At 50.4% G+C, this 25,801-nt stretch overlaps 1 long non-coding RNA gene across 1 annotated transcript; it reads right to left on the minus strand.

Moving 5' to 3' along the window:
* Window positions 1–17,301: 17,301 nt before the first annotated feature.
* Window positions 17,302–24,956, minus strand: LOC122706541. Its single transcript, XR_006344410.1, has 3 exons — window positions 24,690–24,956; window positions 24,028–24,118; window positions 17,302–17,519 (listed from the first exon to the last, which is right to left on the minus strand). It is a non-coding gene; the product is annotated as an uncharacterized LOC122706541 (long non-coding RNA).
* Window positions 24,957–25,801: the final 845 nt, after the last annotated feature.

Raw genomic sequence — 25,801 nt, forward strand, 5'->3', positions numbered from 1 at the left:
ATCTCACAAGATACTGGATCATCTGTGTCAGCTTGTCACATGCTAGGGAACAGTCTTCAGCAAGGCTATTAAGACATCCGTGTCGACTGCTGTTTGATCATGTAGCTGAATCGAAACATTTAACAAACAGCTTTTCTGTGTTGGTAGCGTAAAGAATGCCTGGTTCTGAGAGGCGTAGTAAGATCACTGCACTTCAACATTTACTCAGCAACAGTCAATTGGCCTTAAAGTTTTGACAATTTTAGTTCTTAGCCAAATGGCCTAGGGCAGTTTGAGCTTTGGTCCATGGTAGGGTTTAGGAAATCCACATTGGAAAGGGTTAAATAGAAGAGTCTATTAAACTTCGTGGCAGGTCAGTCTAATTTTAGTTTGCAAATCGAGATCAGCTAGATTTTGTTTATAAATCATTATTTGAGCCAAATACTGTCACCAGTTAGTTTTTTGAAATTTTGTATCTGTCTAGCTGTGAGCAGCCTAAACGTTCCTCACTGAAGATTCCTAGGTAGTAATGGGAGGGGAAGAAAGGGCAGTTCTAAGTAGTTTTCCTCTGATTTATAAGTTGAGTATTGCCAGAACATGGCCTTTCAGTTGAATTGTACTCGAGGTTACATCAGATCTTGAACCTTTATGCTTCTGAAGCCATTGCCTGTGGTGAATATTTGGTGCTGAAGGTCAGGTAGCCAAAACAAAAAGCCCAGGTCTTCAGGAAGTACTAATCCTACCCTGTCCACCAGAGCTTGGTGACGTTGGGTAAGCTGTTTAAAACTTTCTTTTCCGCTTCCAAGTAAAACATAATTCTTTTCTGTCTTTTATTTCTTTTTCGAATTTAACGTGGATTAACGAGTAAATAACATGTCTAGAGAAGCAGATTTTTAAGGACTTTGTTAAACCTAATTGGAATTTGTTAGAAGGCAGGCACAGAGGCCAACTGCAGACAGCCCAGGAATATCTGAAAGACCCCACCCCTCCTAATTCCCAAAGCTGTCTTCCTGATAGGAAGTTTGGGCAGAACCAGAGAAGGGAGAAAAAAAGTCTGGAGTCTGGCAAAGCCCTCTTTCTTGGTCTTCCTTTCTTTTAATTAATGTGGGAGGGGGGCAGACTGGTCTCTTCATCAGAGAACGTTCTCTGCCTGAGTACCAAGAGAAGTGCAGGGTATAGCTTCAGAGGACACAGAGCATGCCTGACCTCCTGCCTGAAGGTTCAACAGTGGACCTGGGAAAATTTTTCGGACAGTGTCTGGTGTCAAGCAGTAGGTGTCATCATTAGAACACCCTATGAGGTTGGTCCCGACATAGCAGATGGCGCCACCGTTTACAGATAAGACCAGGCTTAGTTTGAGAAACGCCTTGCCGGTAGTCAGTTTGGATTCAAACTTGCTTTATTGTCAGGACTTCATCCTGAAATAGGCCCTTGTGTTTTCCCACTTGACAGTGTTGCTTTTTAGTGTGTTTCTTTGGCTATTGGAAAGCAGGGTTATTAGCTTTTCTTTTTTTTTTTGCCTAGGCCTTCTCATTTCAGAACAGCTCAAATGCATTTTCTGCTCTTTGGATGTCCTTGCAGCTGGCCTACTGGAAGTGAGAGGGACGGAAATCTGCAAAGACAGTCTGCGGCGGGAGGAACTTGGAAGCGTCTAGAGGAAGTGAAGGGGTATTCATTAGTGCTGGGGAGGTTCAGGCGCTGGCTAGTTGCTTCACACCCACTTGACAATTAGCTTGTCTAAAGTTAGGATTTTTTAAGAAATGTTAATTTTCCATATTAAGGTGATTTCTTGCTTTTTAAAAAAATTTTTAAGCCAATTAAGACAGCAGAGTACCTAGAGTCTGCAGTAGCTGAAATTTACTGAGTGAGTGTCTGCGTTGGCTGGGCGCTCTGGGGCCGTCCTGGGTGTCGCCACCCTTAGCCACAGTGAAAACTCCGTCACAGTTTAGCCACAGTGGAGCCTATGGGTGGAACCTATCTGGTTCCAAAGCCCAGGCCCTTTCTGCTTTGAGACACTGCCTCATTCGTTCAACAGCTGTGTAGAGGCCCTGGGTGTCTGTGGTCAATGAAACTGGCACTTTAACAGCCCCCGTCGTTATGCAAGCTTGTCGTTCACAGGGAATAAGGATGGCCAGCAATCACTAGAAGGCCCTGAAGGGAAACAGTCCAGTGCTTCCAAAATGGCAGGAACCCTCTCATAGTGGACAGGTTTCCAGTGAGGCAGCGGCAGTGAGAGGTGCAGAGGAAGAGGGGACAACGTTTTTCTGAAGCAGCAAGGAGCTTGAGGACGGTCCCAGGGTTCCTCACACTGGGTGAGCAGGAGCTGCGGTTGAGAGAAGCGTCTTGGTGTGATGGTGAAACAGCAGGGGAGTTGGTGTTGCAGGCGGAGCCAGGGCTGGTCAGTCAGGAACCAGGAGGAGATGTCGAAGCTCTGCTTTGAAGGGGCCTCAGGATCTTGAACACTTCAGCACGACCACGACCCGGTCCAAGCTCTCAGGGGGTTATACCCTACGTGGGGGTTGGGGCACAAACCGAAAGAACACGTCCCGTCCCCCTCGGCCTCGTCCCTGACCCTGCCTCCAGACCACTCCCTCTGTTTGCAGACCTCACCGTCTGTGGGTGGCCGGGAGGGATAGCCCTTTGCCAGTGACCAGCCCGCGCTGGGGCACCTCGGGCCCTCCCACTGCCATCCCCTGGCCCTGGCTCCACGTTTCATTCCAGATCCAGGGTCTAGCCCTCCGTCTTGCTCACCCTACTGTGTGACAACAGCTCAGGACACTCTCCTCCTGCCTGTTCTGGGGGTCTGGGGGCAGACCACCCTGCCCTGTAAGATGGGCTCTGTGGACCCCCACCTCATGCAGCCCTTTCAGCCCCACGAAGGACTGTCTTCCAAATCCCGTGGTCCTGACTGAACCTGTTTGTTCCCCGCACTGGGGCTCAGGCGGAGTCAGGAGCCGCTGTCCCTGCAGTCAGACTTTCATCCCCCCAGCCCGGCCGCCTCCGCTTGCCTAGACCCCCCAGGTCTGCACTAGTAGCACTTCTCTTGGGGCTGCTCTGGGCCCCAGGTCCCTGAAACAAGTTCACCGGGCGTGTGATCTGTCACCAAGGCCAGCGGAGGCTGTGAGCCGTGTGCCCTTTCCCTTCCAACGTTCGTGTGGGGGCCATGACATCACCTAAGAAGACGGGGGCCCACATCTCTGCCGGGTCCTCCCCCAGAAAGCCTTTCAGTCCTTGACATCCGTCACTGTGGGGGCTCGGCTTTGCTAAGCAGAATGTTTACCAGCCTTTATTAAGGCTAGAAGCAGCTCTGCGCCTGTTCACTGATAGACGCGGCCACCCCCACCTCGCCCTCATCCGCACCTCCCAGCCACGACCCACAGCCAGCCTGTGCCTGGACTTGCTGCTCCCTCCCTCCTCCTGTCCTGGGCTCCCTGCACCCATCCATCCAGCGACTGGATCGGTCTCAGTGTCCCCAGGTTGCGGAGGGGAAGTGGGAGGTGTCTGCTGTCATCACTGGTGGGAGAGGCTACCGTTTGACCGAGGGTACCTTGTGACCCAAGTGGGAGACGCCGGAGATGACAGCCCCATGGCTGTGCGGCAGCGCCCGTCCTCCTGACTACTAACTACAGCCTCCGGAAGGCTGGAGGGGAGGGTGCCCGCCAACAATAAACATCTCTCAGCGGGGAGGGGAGGTCTAGCCGGGAGGCGGGGAGAGAAGAAATGAGGCCAAATCTTTGGGGATCTTGGCTAGAAAGAGCCCAGGGGTGTGTGGCCCCAGAGGGCAAGACGCACACAGCCCCTGCTCCCCGACCCCTGGACAACCTCTGCCCAGAACATCTGCACTCCACAGCGCAGTCTCCGACTGGGGGGTGGGGACCTGGGTGTGTGTGCAGCTCCCCCGGGGTGGGGGTGGGTGGGCAGTGTGGTTTGTCCAGAGCAGCCAGTCTGGCGCATCCATGATGTAGGGACACCACTCCCTGCCTGCTGCCCGGCCAGCTTCCCACGCTGGCGATGCTCCGCTGCTGGCCTCTGTCCGGGAGGGAGCGGTGCCCCTTCCCCGGGGCGCCTGGAGGGTCACCTCCTGGTTGGAGAGGCCAGGTGTGAGGGGGGTGTGGCTGTGCGTCAGGAGGGGACGGGACCCCAACTGCACTTCCCAGGCCCGAGGCTCTGGTTCAGTTCAGTTCAGTTCAGTCACTCAGTTGTGTCCGACTCTCTGCGACCTCGTGGACCGCAGCACGCCAGGCCGCCCTGTCCATCACCAACTCCCGGAACTTGCTCAAACTCATGGCCATTGAGTCAGTGATGCCATCCAACCATCTCATTCTCTGTCATCCCCCTCTCTTCCTGCCCTCAATCTTTCCCAGCATCAAGGTCTTTTCAAATGAGTCAGCTCTTTGCATCAGGTAGCCAAAGTACTGGAGCTTCAGCTTCAGCATCAGTCCTTCCAATGAATATTCAGCACTGATTTCCTTTAGGATGGACTGGTTGGATCTCCTTGCAGTCCTAGGGACTCTCAAGAGTCTTCTCCATCACCACAGGCTCTGGTAGGAGGGGTCAGATGAGGGCGGTAGGGCAGGGCCGGCCATCCCTTCCGCCACTCTCTGTCCCCCTTTGGGCTGGGCTGGCTTTCACTCCTGTAGGCCGTGGCTTAGGCATCATCCTCTGAGAAAGTCTTTCTGACCCCTGAGGCTGGTCCGACCCCTTCATTCCCACTGTATCTCTTAGCACTTGCCCTGTTGCCGTGGCACCCCACCTGGGAACCGAGCTCTCTGAAAGCTGGGCCGTGTCTTGATACCTGCCTAGAGCCACAGTCCACAATGTGGGGTAATGCCTGTCAGTGTGAGTTCAGGGAATGAGGAAATTCCACCCTGAGGAGCTCCACGTGTACCAAGGTGGATCCCAGCTAAAGTTTCCTAAGACTTGATGAACTAGTGAAAGTCACTCAGTCGTGTCTGACTCTTTGTGACCCCATGGGCAGTCCATGGAATTCTCCAGGCCAGAATACTGGAGTGGGTAGCCTTTCCCTTTTCCAGGGGAATCTTCTCAAACCAGGGGTTGAACCCAGGTCTCCAGCATTGCAGGCGGATTCTTTACCAGCTGAGCCACAAGGGAAGCCCAAGGAACCTAGAGTGGGCAGCCTATCCCTTCTCCAGGGGAACTTCCTGACCCAGGAATCGAACCAGGGTCTCCCGCATTGCGGGCAGATTCTTGACCCACTGAGCTATCAGGGAATACTATGCTAAATGTCCTACATAGGTTATCTCCTTGCATCAACGATCCTTTAAGCAGATAATATTATGGTTCCCATTTTATAGATGATGAACCTGAGGCCCAGAGCCATTATATACTTGTCCAAGCTCCCACACCTTCCAGTGGAAGGAGCCAGTTGCTATGACAGGAATGTTCAGGGTGAGGATCTGGACACAGGGGTCCCTGACTCTGTACCAAGTCCCGTTTGTCACTCTCTGCATCTCTCACTCAGCAATCCAAGTAGCCCTGTGGGACTAGGGTTGCCGCCGGAAGCCTAAGAATTCAGAGAAATTCAGTGACTTGTTCAAGGGTCGCTGCCAGAAAGCGGCCACGTTGAAATGCAAACCCTCTGTTGAGCCCTGAGCAGACAGACACTGGAGAGCGGAACCTGACGGCCAAGGGGTTCCTCAAGACAGAAGCTGTTTCTGCCTGTCGTCTCTCCCCCTTACTGGGGGCAGACTCTGAAGTGATAGCTCCTGTTGTCATTTACTGAATAAACCATGACTGGGAGCCCAGCTCATGGCGACATGGATGGGACTGGAAGGTTCTTGTAGATCTCGGGTCAATGTCAAAACCCCTTCTTTGGATTAGGACTAATTGCTGGTTACCCAAAGTCTTCCAAGTCATGACCTCCCTAGCTATGGCAAGTTTTTTAGAATAAGATGCCAGGGGGCTAAACAAATTCTGGAGGATGGCCAGAGCTAGGCTAGCCAGCTCTGGACCAGGGCTGGGAAAGGAAGCTAACTTATATGATTTCCCAAAAGCCCAATCTTGGCCTCTGAGTCCTTTTTATAAACAAATGAACGTGGAATCATTGCCCTGATTCTCATTTCTTCATTTTGTTAAAAAAATATTTATTTATTATTTGATTATGCCAGGTCTTAGTTGTGGCACGCAGGATCTAGGGATTGAACCCAGACCCCCTACACTGGGAGTGCAGAGTCTTAGCCACTGGACCAGGGAAGTCCCTCTCATTTCTTTAAGAGGAGGCTAAGAGCATTCACGAGAGAACAAGGCCAGATTCACAGTGAGCCTTAACCATTTGTCCTCCCAAGGAGCACAGGCTGATTTGAAAGTATTTCCTGTGATCATTACAAAGGGAGTTAGTGTAAAAAAGGTGAAAGGAAGACTCGGGAAGGAGGGCAGACTATCAAGGCTACAATTGAAAATCTCTTTATCTGGCTGGCTGGCTTGCAGATGTTTCTTGGCAACTCAGCCATGAAACTCACAAACCAGGGCTTCGGAGATCTGGAAAGAAGGTCACACCGCCCATGGCTGAGGCTGGGCCCCGCCTCTTGAGGTGCATAGAACGGCTCTGCATAGCAATCTCACGGATCATTCCTGGGTACCAATTCGTGGCCATGCTTGTGTATCTGTTTTCACAGCATGAACCAGATCATCCTAGATGCCTTTGGCTTCAGCAGGCTTCATGTATCCCCAGTTAAATGTTGTCACACACCTGATCCCCTGTCCTCCTCAACAAGAGCTTGTGAAGTAGTCTTGTTATTATAACTTCTTTTTTATGGATTAGGAAACTAGTTCAGATAAGAGGTGTCCAACTTGTAAGATGTGCATGTCTAACACAGACAGCGGCTTTGCTAGTTGATTTGCTAACTGTGCCAGGGGAGGGAAGGACAGCTGCTTTTTCAGCCTTTGTTGTTGTTTAGTCACTCAGTTGTATCGAGCTCTTTGCAATCCCTTAGACTGCGCACACCAGGCTTCTCTGTCTTTCACCATCACCCGGAGTTTGCTCAAACCCATGTCCATTGAGTCAATGATGTCATCCAACCGCCTCATCCTCTGTCACCTCCTTCTCCTGCCCTCTGTCTTTCCCAGCATCGGGGTCTTTTTCAGTGAGTTGACTCTTTGCATCAGGTGGCCAAAGTGTTGAAGCTTCAGCATCAGTCCTCCCAATGAATATTCAGGGTTGATTTCCTTGAGGATTGACTGGTTTGATCTCTTTGTAGTCCAAGGGACTCTCAAGAGTCTTCTCCAACTCCACAGCTCAGTGGTGAGCACCAGTGGAAGGAGCTCAGGCTTCCTTATGGTCCAGCTCTCACATCTCTACATCACTCCTGGAACATTTTTGGCCTCAGTTGACTTTTTAAGAGATGCACACTTTGAGCCCTTAGGCTGCATCTTTTCTCTGCCTTCCCATACAGACTGGTGAGGTTTTTGTATTTTTTCTCCCAGTTTGGGCAGGGCAGTCACGTATGGGCTCAGGGGCTTCTGTGGCAGTCCAGCAGTTGTGACTCTGAGCTTCCACAGCAGGGGGCATGGGTTCGATCCCCGGTCAGGGAACAGATCTCACATGCTGCAAAAAAAAAAAAAAAAGAATAAAACCAGGAATGGGCTCAGAATGAAGTGAAAGAAAGGTACAGTTTGGAGGATACACTCAATCCCCACCCCCTGATGCGATGCTGATCCTGGGGATTCCTGTGAACAGGCTGACGGTCCATACATCTCCGTGTGCACCTTACATGGCTTTCTCTGAGGATGCAGACAGCCCTATACTTATAAGTTCTCATTACACTTTGCTTTTGCTTGTCCGCTTAAGTGTTCTGCATGGGAGCTAGTCTTGTTATTCCCAGCAGAATGTAGGCATGTTGAAGGTAAGGACCACACCTTCAGCTTTTTTCCCCCTCCTCCACACAGTGCTTAGCAGAATATTAGGGTGGCCTGGATAAGACTGACCTTCAAAGGATCTCCTGGATCTTTCTTTACCTATATGAACAAAAACTAAACACCACTGTAGTTGCATATGGGCTTCCCAGGTGTCACAGTAGTAAAGAATCCACCTGCCAAAGCAGGAAACCCAGAAGACCCAGGTTCAATTCCTCGGTCAGGAAGATCCCCTGGAGAAGGAATGGGCAACCCATGTCGGTACTCTGGCCTGGAGAATCATATGGACAGAGGAGCCTGGCCAGCTACAGTCCATGGGGTCCACAAAGAGTCAAACACAACTGAGTGACCGAGTATGCACTCACACACACGTAATTGCATATAAAAGCAAAAAAAAAACAAAACAAACACAAAACCCAAAACAAAACCCACACCTGACTGTGTGTCTCTCAGAAAATTCTATCTTCTCTCTGGGCCTCAGTTTTTCCATCAATAAAATGAGGCCGGTTGATAGGAGTTCTTGGAGGTATTTCCTGCTCCAAGCTCCTTTGGGTTCCAAGTCTCCTGTTTGGTGGAGAATGTTCCCTCCACCCCTGCAATCTATGGTTTGATTAAGACTGCGTCTTTCCTGCCATTCCAATGGCCTCTGTCCTGCCTGGCTCTTGCCTGCCAGCCTGACACCCCCTGGCATGCCCTCCCCCCTCCCCACCTCTCTTTGTTTGCTGGCTCTGAAACATGCCCAGCCCCTCCTGGCTTCCCAGGCAGAGTCCTGATGAATGCAGATACTGCCTTTTTTGCATATTAGCACCGGTGCCAGTCTGAACCCAGCTGTGTGCAACGTAAGGTGAAATATAGATTCCGCAGCCCAGCCTCGGCTTCTCCACGCGGCTAATGGAAAGCTTTCCGAGTGGGCCCACATTGCATATGCATAAGCTCTCCTTTGGTGAGGGGGTGGGCGGAGGGTGAGTTCGCTCTCTGTTCCACTGTGTGTCTTTGTGCTTCTTTGGGTTTCCTTCAAGATCAGCAGGCCGTCTGGGCTGAACAGCTATTTGAAGTGGCTTGACTGGGCTCTTGGGGTCTCTGGGGCTTGAGTCTTGAACCGGAGCCCACCCTCCTGCCCACCCACTCAGCGTGGCAGCCAGAGCCTTTATTTGTTAGCAGCAACCCGGGGGAACCAAGGGTCTCCTTCACCTCCTGCAGGATAAAGATCAAGCTTCTTTGCTGGCATTAGAGGCCTGATCCTGGCTGCTCCCGGGCCCCCTGTCACCCCCGCCATCCAGCCTCCAGACTTACCGGCCAGCTCTAACCAGGCCAGGCCTTCTCTTACCTCAGGGCCTTTGCACAGGCTGTCTCTTCGCCCTCTCCCAGGCATTTCTGCAGGGCCCGGGGCAGGGAGGAGGATACAGACCCCGCAGTCTGTGTTCCTGGGCCCGGTGGTCTAGGCTCTGACACATACCTGTGCTTGGGATTCACATCTGTCCCCAGGGGCCCCTGGGCCCTCCCAGCCCTGCCCAGTGTTTACACACAGTACAGAAGGCCCAGGGCCAATGCCTTAAAAAAAAATTATTTATCTTATCTTTAGGCTGTGAAATCTTTCATTGCAACACACGGGCTTCTCTCTGGCTGAGGCACTCGGGCTCAGCAGGTGTGTAGCGTGGGTCTAGTTGCCCTGTAACGTGTGGGATCTTAGTTCCCAGACCAGGGATCAAACTCTCTTGCCAATTCTTAACCACTGGACCACCAGGGAAGTCCCAGGGCTGATGCCCTTTTTAATCTCCTTAATAAAAAGTTCAGCTTGAAAACCTCGCTGTTTCTTGCCATAAATGTGTTTTGCAAAGGACTAAGGTTAGGAAGAAAAGCCAGTCTGAGGGGATCATTTCTGTACCTTTAAAGAGAAGGAACTACATGGTGAGCATGCCGGCTGGTGCAGGCCTTGCCCTGTAGGCTCCTGGAGAGGAAGCCCCTCAGATCCCCCTGCGGGAATGGAGAGGAAGTCCGGCTGCCTGTCTGCCTGGGTCACAGTCGGTGGGGCAGGGGTCCACCCTCTCCTCCCTGCCCTCCGTGTGCCTCTGCCGGGTCTCCGAGGCACCCATCCTCTCCTCGATCAGGATGGCTGCAAGGGACAGCAGAGGGGATCAATGGAGTTTATATAGCTTCTCCTGTATATATTTAGAGATAAGAAGTTCATTTAGGGATTAGGGGCTGCTTCTTGTCTATGCATCATTAGGCATACCACATCTGCTACTGAGCTAGCAATCAGCAGAATATTGAGAAAAGTTATAAAGAAATCTCGGCGGTTCATTTTCATTCCCACCTCCCTTCCCTGCATCCTGGCTCTCAGATTCTTTCAAGTGGCGAATGCGAGGGAGCCAGGTGGGGGCTGTTGAAACCAGACTCAGGACCCAGCCCTGGATTTTTAGACAAGCAGCTCAACTTTGACCTGTCGCCTTCACGCCACGTGTGTGTGTGAGTGTATGTTCACATGCACGTGGGCATGTGTGAGCATGGAGGGTACACCGTGGTGGAGAGGGAATGATCTATGGAAAAGTTCTGTTGTCTTTTCCTGTGATGGCCAGGAAGGGGCCGATGGCAGTCCTGGGTGACCTTGACCAAGCTGATTCCTCCTCTGCGGTCCAGTAAAATGCAGGCATTGGACTTGGTGGTCTCCCGTGTGCTGAGTAAGCGGTCAAAGAGGACCTCCCTCACCTCCTCGCCCCCTCTCCCCCAAGCAAGGACCCTTGGGCTCCACTGGCCCAGGCTAAGGGCTGAGGGCTGCTCGGCAGAGCCCTGGCCCTTGGTTCTGGAGGGTCCGTGCTGCAAACCGGGGGTAGCAGGTGGGTCGCCAGATGCTCTGGATCCTTCATCAGGCCCAGAGGGCTGAGTCGCAGGGCCCCCTCCCTGGGGACCACTGACCATCCTGGCCCCTTTGGCCTCAGGTGAGGGTGGGGTGGTGGCCGGAGGCTCAGCCCCTCCCGGGCGGCCTCCCCCAGCGTGACATGTGGCGGCTTAAACTGCAGGTGTCACTGTTAGCCCTGAAATGGGGGCTCGGCTCGCGGCCCCGGGGCGGCCCACAAAGGAACCTGCCCGCTCGGACCGGTGGGCTCGGCCCAGAGGCGCGTGGAGCCCCTGTTCCCCGCGCCGCGCCGCCCCGGCCCTGTTCTCCGACCCCAACCCGCGGGAAGAGTGAAGACCGGGCGGATCCTGCCCGGCCCGGTCCCCGCCGAGGCACGGCGATCACAGGGCGAGCCCGCGGCTCCGAGCGCCTGCATCCGGAGGACGGCGCCAACCTCGGTCTTCCGGGGGCTCGGCCTTTGACCTCCGCCGACCCCCAGGAAGGAGGGGGCGCCAAGGGACGGGCTCCGCCGAGGACACTCCGGGACGCGGCTGCAAGGCAGGTTCCGCGCGGGACCAGCGCTCGGCCCGCGGCTCGTGCCTGCGCTCGGCGCCGATGGCCGGGGATGCCTCGGGGGTCACATCCCCGCGACTAGCTCGGACCGGCCGGGATCGCCTCGCACGCCCAGCGCGTTTCCCTTTGCTCGGCTTCACCTCGAGAGAGGAGAGACCCCCCCGGATAGAGACCGGGTGTTCGCGCTCGCTTCCTTGTCCCCAAATGGTAGAACGTGTCCCCTGTCAGACTGCCAACAATTTAATGGATCAGGGTGAAAAAGATCCCCTTTTAGAAGTCTGGGGTTTTTTTGTTTGTTTGCTTAAACACACACACACACACACACACACACACAGCCGCTGGGTGCTGTTTTTTCCCCAAAAATTTAAACCCAGAAACCCCATCGCCCTCGTCATCAGTCTGCACTGGCTAAGAAATGCCAGTCGCCACCGGACAGGGTCAGGTACCAGAGAATACCTGCCTGGCTTCTCTTTGGGGGGACTATTGAACCCCCAAATCCCTCCCCATTTGTTTTGCTCGCCTCGTTTTTAATTCTACATTTCATTTCAGCCTGAGAAAACCACTGGACATGAAAAACATTATATATATATCTATTTGGACCAGGCTTTGGGGATCTCTCTCTGGGAGCTGGGGTGCTCCCCCAGGTCTAGCAGCTAAGGCTGCCTGGGGCAGGGGGGAACTCTGTGCTCCCTTCTCTTAATTTCTGTTTAAAGGGAACACAGAAAGAGGGACATGTATTGGTGGGGAGTGAGGGCACGGAATATTTCCAGGCCTTAAAAAAAAAAAGAAGAAAAATAAATTTTTGAATAAGAATGGTCCATGTACTGTGACCGCAGGGCAAATGCAAATGTCTGTTTTCAAACACAGACTCGTGAATTCTTATTAGAGATCGTGACTGCGCCTCCAAGCAGGACATTACATATTCATCATGTGATGGACCTCGTTTCTCCACTTCAGGTGTGGCCTTCCCAGCACCCTGGTCCTTTTAATCCTGGGGAGGGGGAAGAAGGAGGAAAGAAAAAAGAAAAAAAGCCCCAAGCCCGTGACCAAGCCACATTTGGTCTGTTTTCTTCAGTTCCTAAAGTGTTAAGGGAATAGGAGATAAAAAGATGCACGCAGAAAAAGAAGCAGCCGCAGCGATCCTCCACAAAGATCTTTTTGGTGTCAACTTAAATGTACACAAATAGTGGATGATGATCTCTTTTATTGGACTAACATTTATCCAGTAATATCCACACACTTTTAAAACCATTGAGGCCTCCTCTTCAGGTGTTCATTTGAATAGAAATAGCTGAATGAGTGTTTTTATAATTGATCCCCTGAGAACTGAATGTCTAGTGCTGCATAACCAACATTTTCCCATTGCTGGGTTTTTTTTTCCCCCCAAATTGCCACTCTGCAAAATTAGGATTTTGTACAGTTTTGATAAGAGAATTAACCTCCCACGTGCCAAACTCCCTGAGTCTGAGGGGGTTTCAGGGAGTCGGCCTGTGCGGGGTTTGCTTTTGATACCAGCTCACTTCGGGGGCTTTGCCACCTCTTGGTCTTGGGGACAAACCTCCCAAGACCTGATGGGAGGTGGATTTGATGGAAGCGGTGAAAGGCAGAGGGAGGGAAGGCGGCTTCTGCACACTCTTGGGGGTCCGTGGGCCCAGAAATCTCAGCTTGTGACTTTTTCCTTTCTGTATAATCAACAGGGCGAGCCTCGTGCTAGCCCTGATGCTACCCCATCACCAGGATGCACAAACGGTCAGTTCTGGCCTGATGTAGCCTCTGTGCATGCTTGGAGCCCTGGGCCTTGCAGAAAACACGAAAAGACTTCTTGTCTCTCGAATTTTCAGTGGTTTCTCAAGTGCTTTATTTTAATATTCACTTTTCAGGTTATCATCTTGATATAGGCTCATTGTAGAAAATTTGAAAGCTACGTAGAAATATAAAGTTGAAAGTAAACACTACCCCAAATTGTACCACCCAGGGCTAAATATTACTGTATTATCTTCCAGTCTTTTTTTCCCTCTGTGTGTATATATTAAAGAACTATGTATATGCATATGAAACTGGGATCACACCATACCTATGGTTTTATTCCCCTCTCCACCTTTAATAGTATATACAAAGCATCTCTGTGTCTTTAAGCATCGTCTGTCAGCATCAGTCTATCGGCTGCACACACAACCATCAAACGGCTGTAGCTGAATGAATTTAATTACCCCCTATTGATGGACAGTGAGGTGGGGAGTTTCTCTTTTCTGACTGTGTACAAAGGAAATGTCCTTGGCTTTTTTGAGGGAGGCTTAGTTTTTTAAATTTTTATTCTAATTAAAAAATAGATGTGCAACAAGCAACAAAGATTTAACTGTATAGCATAGAGGACTACAGTCAATCTCTTGTAGTAACCTATGATGGAAAATAATTTCAAAAAGAATGTATGTGTATTTGTAAAACCGAATCTCCTTGTTGTACACCTGAAACATTGTAAGTCAACTATACTTCAATAAAATATGTTGTTGTTAAAAAAAAACCCACCTATTAATATAATAAAAGGAGAAGTTTTTACTTTATATTGGAATATAGTTGATCTATAAAGTTGTGTTAATTTCAGGTGAACGGCAAAGTGACTCAGTAATAGATATACACGTATCGATTGTTTTTCAAATCCTTTTCCCTTTTAGGTTATCACAGAATATTGAGTAGAGTTCCTTGTGCTGGACAGTAGGTCCTTGGTGGTTATCTATTTTATATATGGTAGCGTGTATAGTGTTAGTCGCTCAGTCATGTCTGACTCTTTGTGACCCCATGGATATCAGCCCATCAGGCTCCTCTGTCCGTGGAATCCTCCAGACAAGAATACTGGAGTGGGTTGCCACGACCTTCTCCAGGGGACCTTCTGACCCAGGGATCCGACCCGGATCTCCTGCAGTGCAGCCAGATTCTTTACCAGCTGAGCCACCAGTGTGTATATATCAGTCCCAAACTCCCAGTGTATCCCCCCATCACCACCTTTCCCTCTAGTAACCATAGTTTGTTTTCAAAAACTGTGTCTGTTTCTCTTTTGTAAATAAGTTCATTTGTACCATTTTTTAAAAAAAGATTTCACTTATAAGTGATATTGCATGTTATTTGTTTTTCTCTGTCTGACTCACGTCACTTAGTATGATAATCTCTATGTCTATCCATGTTGCTATTAATGGCATTATTTCTCTCTTTTTAATGACTGAGTAATATTCCATTATATATATATCTCCCACATCTTTATCTATTCATCTGTTGACAGACATTTAGGTTGCTTCCATGCCTTGGCTGTTATACTCAATGCTGCTATGAACACTGGGGTGCTGTCCTTTTGAACCATGGTTTTCTCTGAATACATGCCCAGAAGTGGGATTGTGGAATCATACAGTAGGTTTATTTTTATTTTTTATTTTTTTTTAAGGCTAAGCCTTACAGAATGCAGGATCTTAGTTCCCCATCCAGGGTTCAAATCTGCACCCCCTTCAGTGGACGCGCAGAGTCCTAACCACTGGACAGCCAGGGAAGTCCCTGTTTTTAAGGACCCTCCATCCTGTTCTCCACAGTGGCTGCACCAATTTACATTCCCACCAAGAGTGTAGGAGGGCTCCCTTTTCAAGGGAGGCTTATTTAAACTAGAGTAAGAACATTACTTAGGGGAAAGATATTTTCCCTTTGGGGCCTAGAAGTGATGGAAAAGGCAGTTTGTTGCCGCAGAAACGGATGGGTTTGAGGCCAGGCCTGGGCCTCCACCCACTGCCAGCCCTGGGCTCTCAGTCTGCTGCGTCCCTCCCCACTCTGAGTAGAGCTGCCCTCCCGTCACCCTTGTTTAGCTGGGCTGCTTTCAGCTGCAGGTATCAGAAAACACCAGCCCGAGGAGTTTCAAAAGAGAGGACACTCTCTCTGGCACGCAATGGGCTTTCTGGAGGTGATAGCTCCGAGCTGGCTAATTTGGTGACTTCCCTCCCCTGGGGGCACCCACAGCACCCCAGTTCAGCCTCTCCTCGTGGGGCACACTGGCTGCCCGGGGCCAGCCTTGCTGTCCAGACGTGATGGAGAGTGATGAAGTCCAGTGGAAAAGGGACCATTGCACATTGCATCATCAAATGCTTTTGTGAATTTATTAATTAATTTATTATCAGCAAGGGCAACCTCTTCCAGAAGCCCAGGCCAGTTTCCCCATTCAGCTGCCTTCACTTCACTTGCTCAAACCACATGCCCGTCATCAGGCCAGGCTTGGGCAGGAGAAGAGGGCTCATCCTTCCTGAGGTTGAGACTGAGAGCTCCCGGGGGGAGGGGCGGGGCACTCGGGGTGCCTGGATGCGCCCTCTCATCCTTCAGGTCTTAGACCCCTGGGGGCCCCTGAAGTGAAGTGAAAGTTGCTCAGTCGTGTCCGACTCTTTGCGACCCCATACAGTCCATGGTTTTCTCCAGGCCAGAACACTGGAGTGGGTAGCCTGTTCCTTCTCCAGGAGCTCTTCCCAACCCAGGATCAAACCCAGGCCTCCCGCATTGCAGGCAGATTCTTTACCAGCTGAGCCACCAGCTGGTAAAGCCACCAGCCCCTGTGCCCCACCTTCTTCAGACCCCTGGAGGCTGTGGGCACTGATTTTTTCAACCTGCAGGTTCACCCAGACATTAAGGCAGCCCTCACCACGTGACCAGGATGTTGACTGCCCCAACCTCATTGGCCGTGGAGATACCTGGCATCCACTGTGAGATCTGGGCCAGCTCAATGCGGGTCTCCCCAGATGCTGGCGCACCCGGGAGCCTCAGTGATGGCCCTGTTTGAGGGGTCCCGAGAGGCTGCCCCCTTGCTGTTGGTCACTTCCTGGGCCCTCTGTGTTCTGCTTCTCTACAGTGTGGTTCTGCCCTCTTGGTGCCATCCCTCCCACTTCTGGAAACAGAATATTACAGTTGCTATGGACACTCCCGCCTCCATAGGGACTCATTTAGATCGAGAGGGGCTGAGCCCACTCCAGCCCCAGTGCTGTGGGTGTGCCCAGAGTGCTGGATGGCCAGTCACTGCCCCACACCCCCAGATCAATCTGGTTGGTTATAATGGGGATGCACATGTGATCCAAAAGTGCTTTGATAAGATGGGAATACCAGACCACCTGACCTGCCTCTTGAGAAATCTGTATGCAGGTCAGGAAGCAACAGTTAGAATTGGACATGGAACAACAGACTGGTTCCAAACAGGAAAAGGAGTACGTCAAGGCTGTATATTGTCACCCTGCTTATTTAACTTATATGCAGAGTACATCATGAGAAACGCTGGGCTGGAGGAAGCACAAGCTGGAATCCAGATTGCCGGGAGAAATATCAACAACCTCAGATATGCAGATGACACTACCCTTATGGCAGAAAGTGAAGAAGAACTAAAGAGCCTCTTGATGAAAGTGAATGAGGAGAGTGAAAAAGTTGGCTTAAAGCTCAACATTCAGAAAACTAAAATCATGGCATCCGGTCCCATCACTTCATGGCAAATAGATGGGCAAACAGTGGAAACAGTGTCAGACTTTATTTTTGGGGGCTCCAAAATGACTGCAGATGGTGATAGCAGTGAAATCATGAAATTAAGGGACGCTTACTCCTTGGAAGGAAAGTTATAACCAACCTAGACAGCACATTAAAAAGCACAGATGTTACTTTGTCAACAAAGGTCCATCTAGTCAAGTCTATGGTTTTTCCAGTAGTCATGTATGGATGTGAGAGTTGGACTATAAAGAAAGCTGAGCACCGAAAAATTGATGCTTTTGAACTGTGGTGTTGGAGAAAACTCTTGAGAGTCCCTTGGACTGCAAGGAGATCCAACCAGTCCATCCTAAAGGAAATCAGTCCTGGGTGTTCATTGGAAGGACTGATGTTGAAGCTGAAACTCCAATACTTTGGCCACCTGATGCGAAGAGCTGACTCATTTGAAAGGACCCTGATGCTGGGAAAGATTAAGGGCAGGAGGAGAAGGGGACAACAGAGGATGAGATGGTTGGATGGCATGACCAACTCAACGACATGGGTTTGGGCAGACTCCAGGAGCTGGTGATGGACAGGGAGGCCTGGCATGCTGTGGTTCATGGGGTCGCAAAGAGTCGGACATGACTGAGCGACTGAACTGAACTGAACTGAAGAGTTGATCTGGGGATGTCTGCTGGAATTCATGGGAAAGAGGCATGCTTTCTGTTTTCTGAGGTCTCTGGGATGTGAGTCTGGAGCTGGTAGTCCCATCTCACCACCACAGAGAAGAATCTGCCTGAGAATGAAGCCAACATTGAAGAAAGCAGAGTTAAAACGTGGAGAGAGAGACCAGGTTCTGATAATATCCACTGAAGCCCTGGATCCAGCCATTCATGAAGCAGAACTATCTCTGAAATTATCATTTATGGAAGGCAACAATTTTCCTTTTCACATAAACTAGTTTGGGTTGGGTTTTTATTGCATTTGAAGAGTCTTGACTAAAGCTCCTACCCAACAAACTGTCCTCCAAAACCAACATCCCATGGCCAGATTTTGATGACCATCCCCGGTGCCGAGGCAGGTCAGGCCCAGAGCCACTTTCTTTGGTTCTGAAGACTGAAGGCTGGTCACCCTTCCTGGGGCTGCTTCCTCCAGTCCACAAAGCTTCTCAGCAGAAATGCTTCTGCACCCATTGAGTGATCTGGTATCTTTCTTTGAGAAGAAGTCAGGCAGAAACAGGAAAGGCATTTTCCCTCCCTCTCCACATCGACTCCTCCATCTGCCCAGGCTTTCACAACTCGAGGAGTCGTTTCCTGATAATTCAGCTGAAAATTTCCATGGCTCAGTTTCTGCTTCCCTGAGTTGACCCCTCGGGCTCCTCTAATGACTCAGCTCCTTCTTCAGGCCCGTGGTCAGCCCATCTCTGCCCACGTCATGGTTTAGCCCAGCTCGGCATATTTTCTGTGTTCATCCTTCTTCATAAATCACATCTCCAGCCTGTTAATCACTGCAGATGTGTTCAAAGGGATGCTTTGCAATTTTCATTGGCTCTGGTGTTGCAAGGTCTTCCATCAGGCAGCAAGAGGCTTTCCTTCCAAAAGGCTGTATGTCCTCTGCCCAGATGCTCAGGGGACCAGAAGGGAAAGGAAGTGGGAAAAGCAGGCATAAGTTGGGGTGGGGTGGGGTGCAGAACAAGGCCCAGGACCTTCCCCCTGGGGGGCAGCTACCTCTCAGGGCTGGCCCACATCACCATGCAGGAATCAGGCCCAGCATCTGTATAGCTTATGATTTCTCAAGGGAAAGTGAAAATCCATGTTTTTATGTAAAATTTCCTTTTTTTAAAAAACCACTGGCAACAATGTTAAAAAAAAAAATTTAAATGCTCTTAAGATAAACTATCCCTTGGACCAGTCAGTTTGTGACTTCTGTCTGCGTGAATTAAAGAAGTTATGGGGTGTCAGCCCATAAACAGCAGGGTGGTCCAATGGACAGACACAAGCCTGAGACCAGGGAAACCTGGATTCTGGTCCTACCCCATGCACTGTGTAACCTGGGGCACATTATTTGGTCTCTGAAAATCCCTAGCAGTTCATGGACATTGTCTTAACCCTGCCAAGGGAGGGGCTGTATTAATCCCACTGAGAATAATGAGGAGAAGATGCAGCTCAAGGAGAGAGGTGGTCAAAGGGCCCAGCTGGGAAGGGGCAGAGCCTCTGGCCTCAGCGCTGGGCTGTCTGGGCCACCAGCCAGATCAGGCTCGTGTGTATCTGTGGTCAAGACAGTGAGTGACTCAGGCTGGTTGCAGAGTCCACGACCCTCCAAGGGCACAGGCAGCATGTCCTCCTCTGGACTTGAGATGAGTTTCCTCTCCCTCCCCTCCAGTCTACACGTCCCTCTCTGTGTTCAGCATCTTTTACTTCTGTAGCCCCATTTTCTTGCCATATTCCTGTTTCTGGATGATGATTCCAAGACTCTCGGCCCTAGGTGAGTGACATTCTTCTCTTAAGTGAGAAAATCTCACACAGGAATACAGTGCAGAGCACATCCCCCCCACGAGCTGGGGTCTCTGCCCCTAGGACTAACGGGGCCTGACCTTGCTTGCTTTCCAATCTTCAATACTCTTTTCCTTTGCCCAAGATAATGAATGGTTTCTGAAAAGAGGGAGATTCAAAAGCTCAGGCATTTAGGCCTGTGAGCTCTCAGCTGGCTTCTTGTTTCATCAGTGATGCTTAGCAGTGATAAAATGACTCACTGGAGTGTCCCTTGCCACACACTCTGAGGACATCACCACAATTTGCAGAAGCTTTGCGCTTTCATATTGTTCTCATAAAACAGACAAAGGCAAGCTATTTGTATTATCCTAATTTACAGATGGGAAAACAGAGGCCAAGCCTGCTTAAAAATATGTGGCTGGGAAAACCCATACAGGAAAGCAATTGATAAAACTCACTTGGCCTACATCTTCCACTTTATGGGCTACGTGATGTCCTCCTGCCTACTCAACCCTGCCCCTGTTTGTCTTCATTGGGGCATATTAACTAATTTGGATTCAGAAGCAGAACTTATACATTCCTAGAAAATGTTACCTGGCACTTGTTCTTCTTCTGTTTCTCCATTAGCTCTTCTTTGGGACTGGTTCTTTGACTTGTTGTTGGTTAGTTGCTAAACTGTGTTCAACTCTGTGACCCCATGGACTGTAGCCTGCCAGGCTCCTCCATCCATGGTATTTCCCATGCAAGAATACTGGAGTGGGTTGCCATTTCATTCTCCAGGGGATCTTCCAGACCCAGGGATCAAACCTGTGTCTCCTGCATTGCAGGCAGATTCTTTACCACTGTGTCACCAGGGAAGACTGCTGGAATATAAAAATCGGTCATGGACTAGGAAGACATGTATTTTAGCTCAGGCTGTGATATCAAGGTACTACAGACTGGGTGGCTTAAACAACAAGGCATGTTGTTGTTCAGTCGCTCAGTTGTGTCTGACTCTTTGCGACCCCCCATAAACTGCAGCAGGCCAGGCTTCTCTGTCCTTCACTATCTCCCGGAGTTTGCTCAAACTCACAGCCATTGAGCTGATGATGCCATCCAACCATCTCATCCTCTGTAGCCCTCTTCTCCTCCTGCGCTCAATCTTTCCCAGCATCAGGGTCCTTTCCAATGAGTTGGCTCTTCCCATCAAGTGGCCAAAGTATTTGAGCTTCAGCTTCAGCATCAGTCCTTCCAATAAATATTCAGGGTTGATTTCCTTTCGGATGGACTGGTTTGATTTCCTAGCTGTCCAAGGGACTCTCAACAGCAATACATAATATAAATATAATAAAAATAGCCTTGGTATGTGTCCATACTATTCCTAAATATGGTCAGCACATAGAGTCCTCCACTGCCCTAGGCATTTTACAGTTTGAGCCATGAGTGGTCACCACAGCCTGTGAGGAGGGCTCCACCACGATCTTCATTTTACAGGTGAAGAAACAGGCGTGAGCAGGTAAAGTGACTTGTCCAAGGTCACACAGCCAGTAGGTAGCAGGGATAAGGCTCTACCCTAGCCCTGTGGTCTGTGAAGTCCTCCCCAAAGCTCTGCAAAAGCTTCCCTCTCCCGGGTTCCTCAGGGCACAGCCTGCCTCCTTGGGGCTCTCCCGACCTCCCGCTTGCCCACACCGCGGGAGGACGGTCTGGTCTGCGCATGCGCGGCACACTTGGCCACGCCCCCCTCCTCCGCCAGCTATATAGTCTAGCTCTTTCCTGGGCCTGGGCCCCTCCGGCCGTGTAGCGTTCAGCTTCGTCCGCTGTGAATTAGGACCCGTGACGCCCCGCGCCGAGGCAGCTGTGTGTCCGGTACACGCAGTGTTCGCCGTCTCTACTCTTGCTCGCCACGTGCAGTGGCCTGGACATCTGGGCTGCCTCTGTTGAGGCTTTGATCCCAGCGATTCTTCTTCAGGCCCACGCAGGCCTCCCTACCATTCCTGGTCCAGCCTGCATCCTCCTCTTTCCAGATGGGGCCTCCTGGTTTCTCTTGGATTCTGCAAGCCGAATCGCAGAAGTGTGGACAGGTCACTTTTCCTTGGTGCTCTCAGGCTGCCTGAGACATGGAGGATGCAGCAGGAAGAATGGAGGGACTGTGGGGACCATGGGAGACTCTCCTAGCTCCAGAGGGAGGAAAAAGAACGGATTTCTCATCCCCTTTCTTCTTCCAGCCTTGGACCCTGCAGTGTCCTGCCCAGAGGGTAGGTGCATCTCCTCAGATTCCAAGGACAGCTGCCAGAACCAGAAATGTTGTTGCTGAATGTCTATGCAAACTCACTCTAATTGATCCAGAAACTCTCCTTCCACTGCTTAAGGGGTATTTAATATCAGGTTCATCATATGCCCGAAGCTCAGTGGTTACAGCTGTGAAGTTTACTATTTCTGATCATCCACAACCTATTGATCCACTATTAAAGAACTGCATAGGTGATTTCCTAAAAACATTAGAAGACCCAGATTTAAATGTAAGAAGAGTAGCTTTGGTCACATTCAACTCAGCAGCACATAATAAGCCATCATTAATAAGGGATCTTCTGGATACTGTTCTTCCACACCTTTATAATGAAACAAAAGTTAGAAAGGAGCTTATAAGAGAGGTAGAAATGGGTCCGTTTAAGCATACAGTTGATGATGGCCTGGATATTAGAAAGGCAGCTTTTGAGTGTATGTACACACTTCTAGATAGTTGTCTGGATAGACTTGATATCTTTGAATTTCTTAATCACGTTGAAGATGGTTTGAAGGACCATTATGACATTAAGATGCTAACATTTTTGATGTTGTTGAGATTGTCTACCCTTTGTCCAAGTGCAGTGCTGCAGAGGTTGGACCGGCTTGTTGAGCCGTTACGTGCCACGTGTACAACTAAGGTAAAAGCAAACTCAGTAAAGCAGGAGTTTGAAAAGCAAGATGAACTAAAGCGATCTGCCATGAGAGCAGTGGCAGCGCTGCTAACCATTCCAGAAGCAGAGAAGAGTCCCCTGATGAATGAGTTCCGGTCACAGATCAGTTCTAACCCTGAGCTGGCAGCCATCTTTGAAAGTATCCAGAAAGATTCATCATCCACTAACTTGGAATCAACGGACACTAGTTAGATATTTGTTCAACCTGGGACCATTACATTGACCATATGATGCACTGATTTGACAGGTTAATCATAAGACATGAAAAGAGAAGTATCTAAAAGCTTCAAAATGTTCCACTTTTTTTTTTTTTACTTTCTTCCATTGTTGTTTTTGTAGCATTTATTTCAGAAATATGTATTTCCATAATCCAGAGGTTGTAAAACCACTAATGTTTTTAGTGGTTAGGGCAACATTTAAAATGACAACTAAACGTTAGGATTGATGGAGATAGGGTCCAGTATATTTACCCTGTAATGTTTAGGATTAAAATGTTAAAATTTTGTGACCAAAAAAACCCACGATGAACAAAATTTTATACAGGTTCAACTGTGCAGGGGGCTTCTCTGGTAGCTCGGATGGTAAAGAATCCGTCTGCAATGCAAGAGACCCCAGTTTGATTCCTGGATTGGGCAGATCCCCCGGAGAAGGAATAGTCTACGCACCCCAATATTCATGGGCTTCCCTGCTGGCTCAAGCTGTAAAGAATCCACCTGCAATGCAGGAGACCTGGGTTCGATCCCTGGGTTGGGGAGATCCCCTGGAGGAAGGCGTGGCAACCCATTCCAGAATTCTTGCCTGGAGAATCCCCATGGACAAAGGAGCCTGGCGGGCTGCAGTCCACGGGGTCGCAAAGAGTTGGACATGACTGAGCGACTAAGCTCACGGTACCAGTATTCTTGCCTGGAGAATCCCGTGGACAGAGGAGCCTGGCGGGTTACAATCCACAGGGTTGCAAAGAGCTTGAGTGACTAACACTTCCACTGTTTCAACTGTGCCACACTGCGACCTGAGGCAGGAGGACAAACCAATAAGAACGATCCTGTGTCTGTTTAAAGTGTTGACGTTTTGTTCATCATGGACTTTTTCCCATGACGTTTTGCATTTAGTTATTATTTATCTTGATTTTTGGCACCCTCTTAAATCCTGTGGCCAAGGTGAATGCCTGATCCCAGCCCTGGGAAGAAGGCGGGGCCAAGAGCACACGGCGAGGCCACCCTGGGGTCTCCAGCTGTCTCATTGCTGTGATGGGACCCCCTGCAGCCCCCTGACTCTAGTTGAGTCCCCTGCGTACACAGAGACCTCCTGTGAGTGATATCTTGTGGAAATTTCAGGCGGAGCTCCACTTGCAGCGTCTAGATGAACGCCAGAGGGGCAAAGGCGGCCTGTGTAAGATGACCCTTGGACCCGGCAGGTGGAGACAGGTGGACGTGGCTCTTCCCCGGCCAGGGCTTGTGGCTGAGCTCACTCTCCTGGGGCAGGTGGGCCAGCTGACCTCTGGTCAGAGAGATGATGCCAGCTCCCCGGCTGTCCAGGGCTGACCTGTTTGCCTTCACCCTCCATGGGCATTGCTTGTCCGTGGTGGGGGCCACCCCAGCTAACAGGGCACCTCAATTCCAGGAGCTCTTTGGGGTGAGAGGAGCCCAGCTTCTTTACAGCTGAGGGTGTTGGGAGTCCATCACAGCCCCAAACTACTGCTCACTTTCACAGTTGGAGGGCCATCTCTGCATTTCCAGGGATAGTTGCCTGCCAGGAAAACTGCCTCTCTCTCTATTCCCGTGTCCTGGGCAGGCATCGCTGATGAACTCCAGGTGCCAAGCCCAGAGGCCCCCACCCCCACCCCAACCCAGGACTCAGAACATCCAGGCTAACTTACAGGAATTGGTGCAAAAAGATGAACCTTGTCATCTTTAGCTGTGTCCATGACTTTCTTCTCCTTGATGGTGATCCTTTTGTGCTTGGAAGTCCTGGAGGGAAAATTTATGGATGAAGAACCTATGGAGAAATTTGTCTTAAGGCTAAGAAGATGAAACTATGAATTTGTGATTTCATAGTTTGTTCCAAAACAACAACAACAACAACAAAAAAGCAATCCAGTAGTCTTACTAAGGAGATGACTAAACACATTTTATAGGCTGTAAGTGGCTCAGGTGGTAAAGAATCCACCTGCAATGCAGGAGGCCCAGGTTCAATTCCTGGGTCGGGGAGATCCCCTGGAGGAGAAAATGGCAACCCACTCTAGAATTCTTGCCTGGAGAATTCCATGGACAGAGGAGCCTGGTGGGCTACAGTCCATGGGGTCTCAAAGAGTCAGACACGACCGAGTGACTGACACACACATATGCTTCTCATGGAGGGTACCGTATAGCTGATTTCCACAAGTGCTAGCCACTTGAGAAATGTTCCAGGAGCACTGACAACAGCAGTTTCACAAAATCGTAAATGTTCGCTCTGCCTGCCCTCAGCTCCATGCGCCTTTGAGCCCAGGCTGCCCAGAAACTGAGTTTGAATCCCGGCTCCACTTCAGGGACCACTTACTTCTTGAGGTCAGGCCCTCTCGTCTGCAGATTGGAGAATGGCTTTCTCTCAGGTTGTTGGGAAGATCCGTGAAGTTTCAGGACTCAGTGCTTGGCAGCGTGCACACCATAGGCACTCCATGAATGCCGACCTTCTCTTTCTGTTCCTTTTCCCACTCTTCCCTGTGGGGTCCTTCATCCAAAAGGCGAGGCCTTTCTGATTGAGTCCCTCCCAGTCACATCTCAAACTTACTTTTTTTTTTTTTTAATTTTTACTGAAGTAGAGTTGATTTACAATGTTATGTTGATTTCTACTAGACAGCGGAGTGACTCAGTTATCCATATACATACATTCTTATTCACTTTATTTTCCATCGTGGTTTATCACAGGATCTTGAATATAGTTCTCTGTGCTATACAGTCAGATCTTGCTGTTTTTCCATTCTCTGTGTGATAGTTTGCATCTGCTAATCACAAATTCCCCCTCCCCCTTGGCCACCACAAGAAGTCTGTTCTCTATGTTATACTCTTGATTCGAATGTTCAGTTTCCAAACCTCGATGCAGATGAAAAGGTGACGTTGAACACTTATACCAGGGGCAGGCACATTGAAGTTTGGGGGAATGCTCTCACAAAACTGGAAACTCCAGTTTGGGCTCAGGGCCCTGGAAGGGTTCTCAGCAAGGGAGGGGACCTGAGTTTCGGAATTTCGCAGGCAGCAAGCTGGGGCCTGGGGACCACCGCGTGCGCATTCCTCAGAGTCCAGACCCGACCCCTTCCTCATGGGAGCCCTCCCTGCTGGCGGGCTGTAAGCCCCAAGAGTGCACCCTGGGCAGGGAGGCCTGTGGGGAGGGGAGGGTACCCTGATCGCCTTTACCCAGGCTCGGGTTTGCCAGTTCTGGTGGAAGCCTGGCATTTTGCTAGGGCTGTTCTTGAAATCTAGACAACACCCCGCCCAGCGCTCCCCTGCAGGTCCTCTGCCTAGGAACCGAGAGGGCCGCCCCCCGCCCCCACCCGACCCGCCCACCCCCGGCCTCACTGGCTGGAGCCCAACGATGTGAAGCCTCTGGGATCCAGGCTGGTCCAGCAGACCTGCCTGAGCTCATTGAGGCTTCCCACACGGGGGGCCTGGGCG

The sequence above is a fragment of the Cervus elaphus genome, chromosome 13, assembly GCF_910594005.1.
Source record: "Cervus elaphus chromosome 13, mCerEla1.1, whole genome shotgun sequence".
In the NCBI taxonomy this organism is placed as follows: Eukaryota; Metazoa; Chordata; class Mammalia; order Artiodactyla; family Cervidae; genus Cervus; species Cervus elaphus.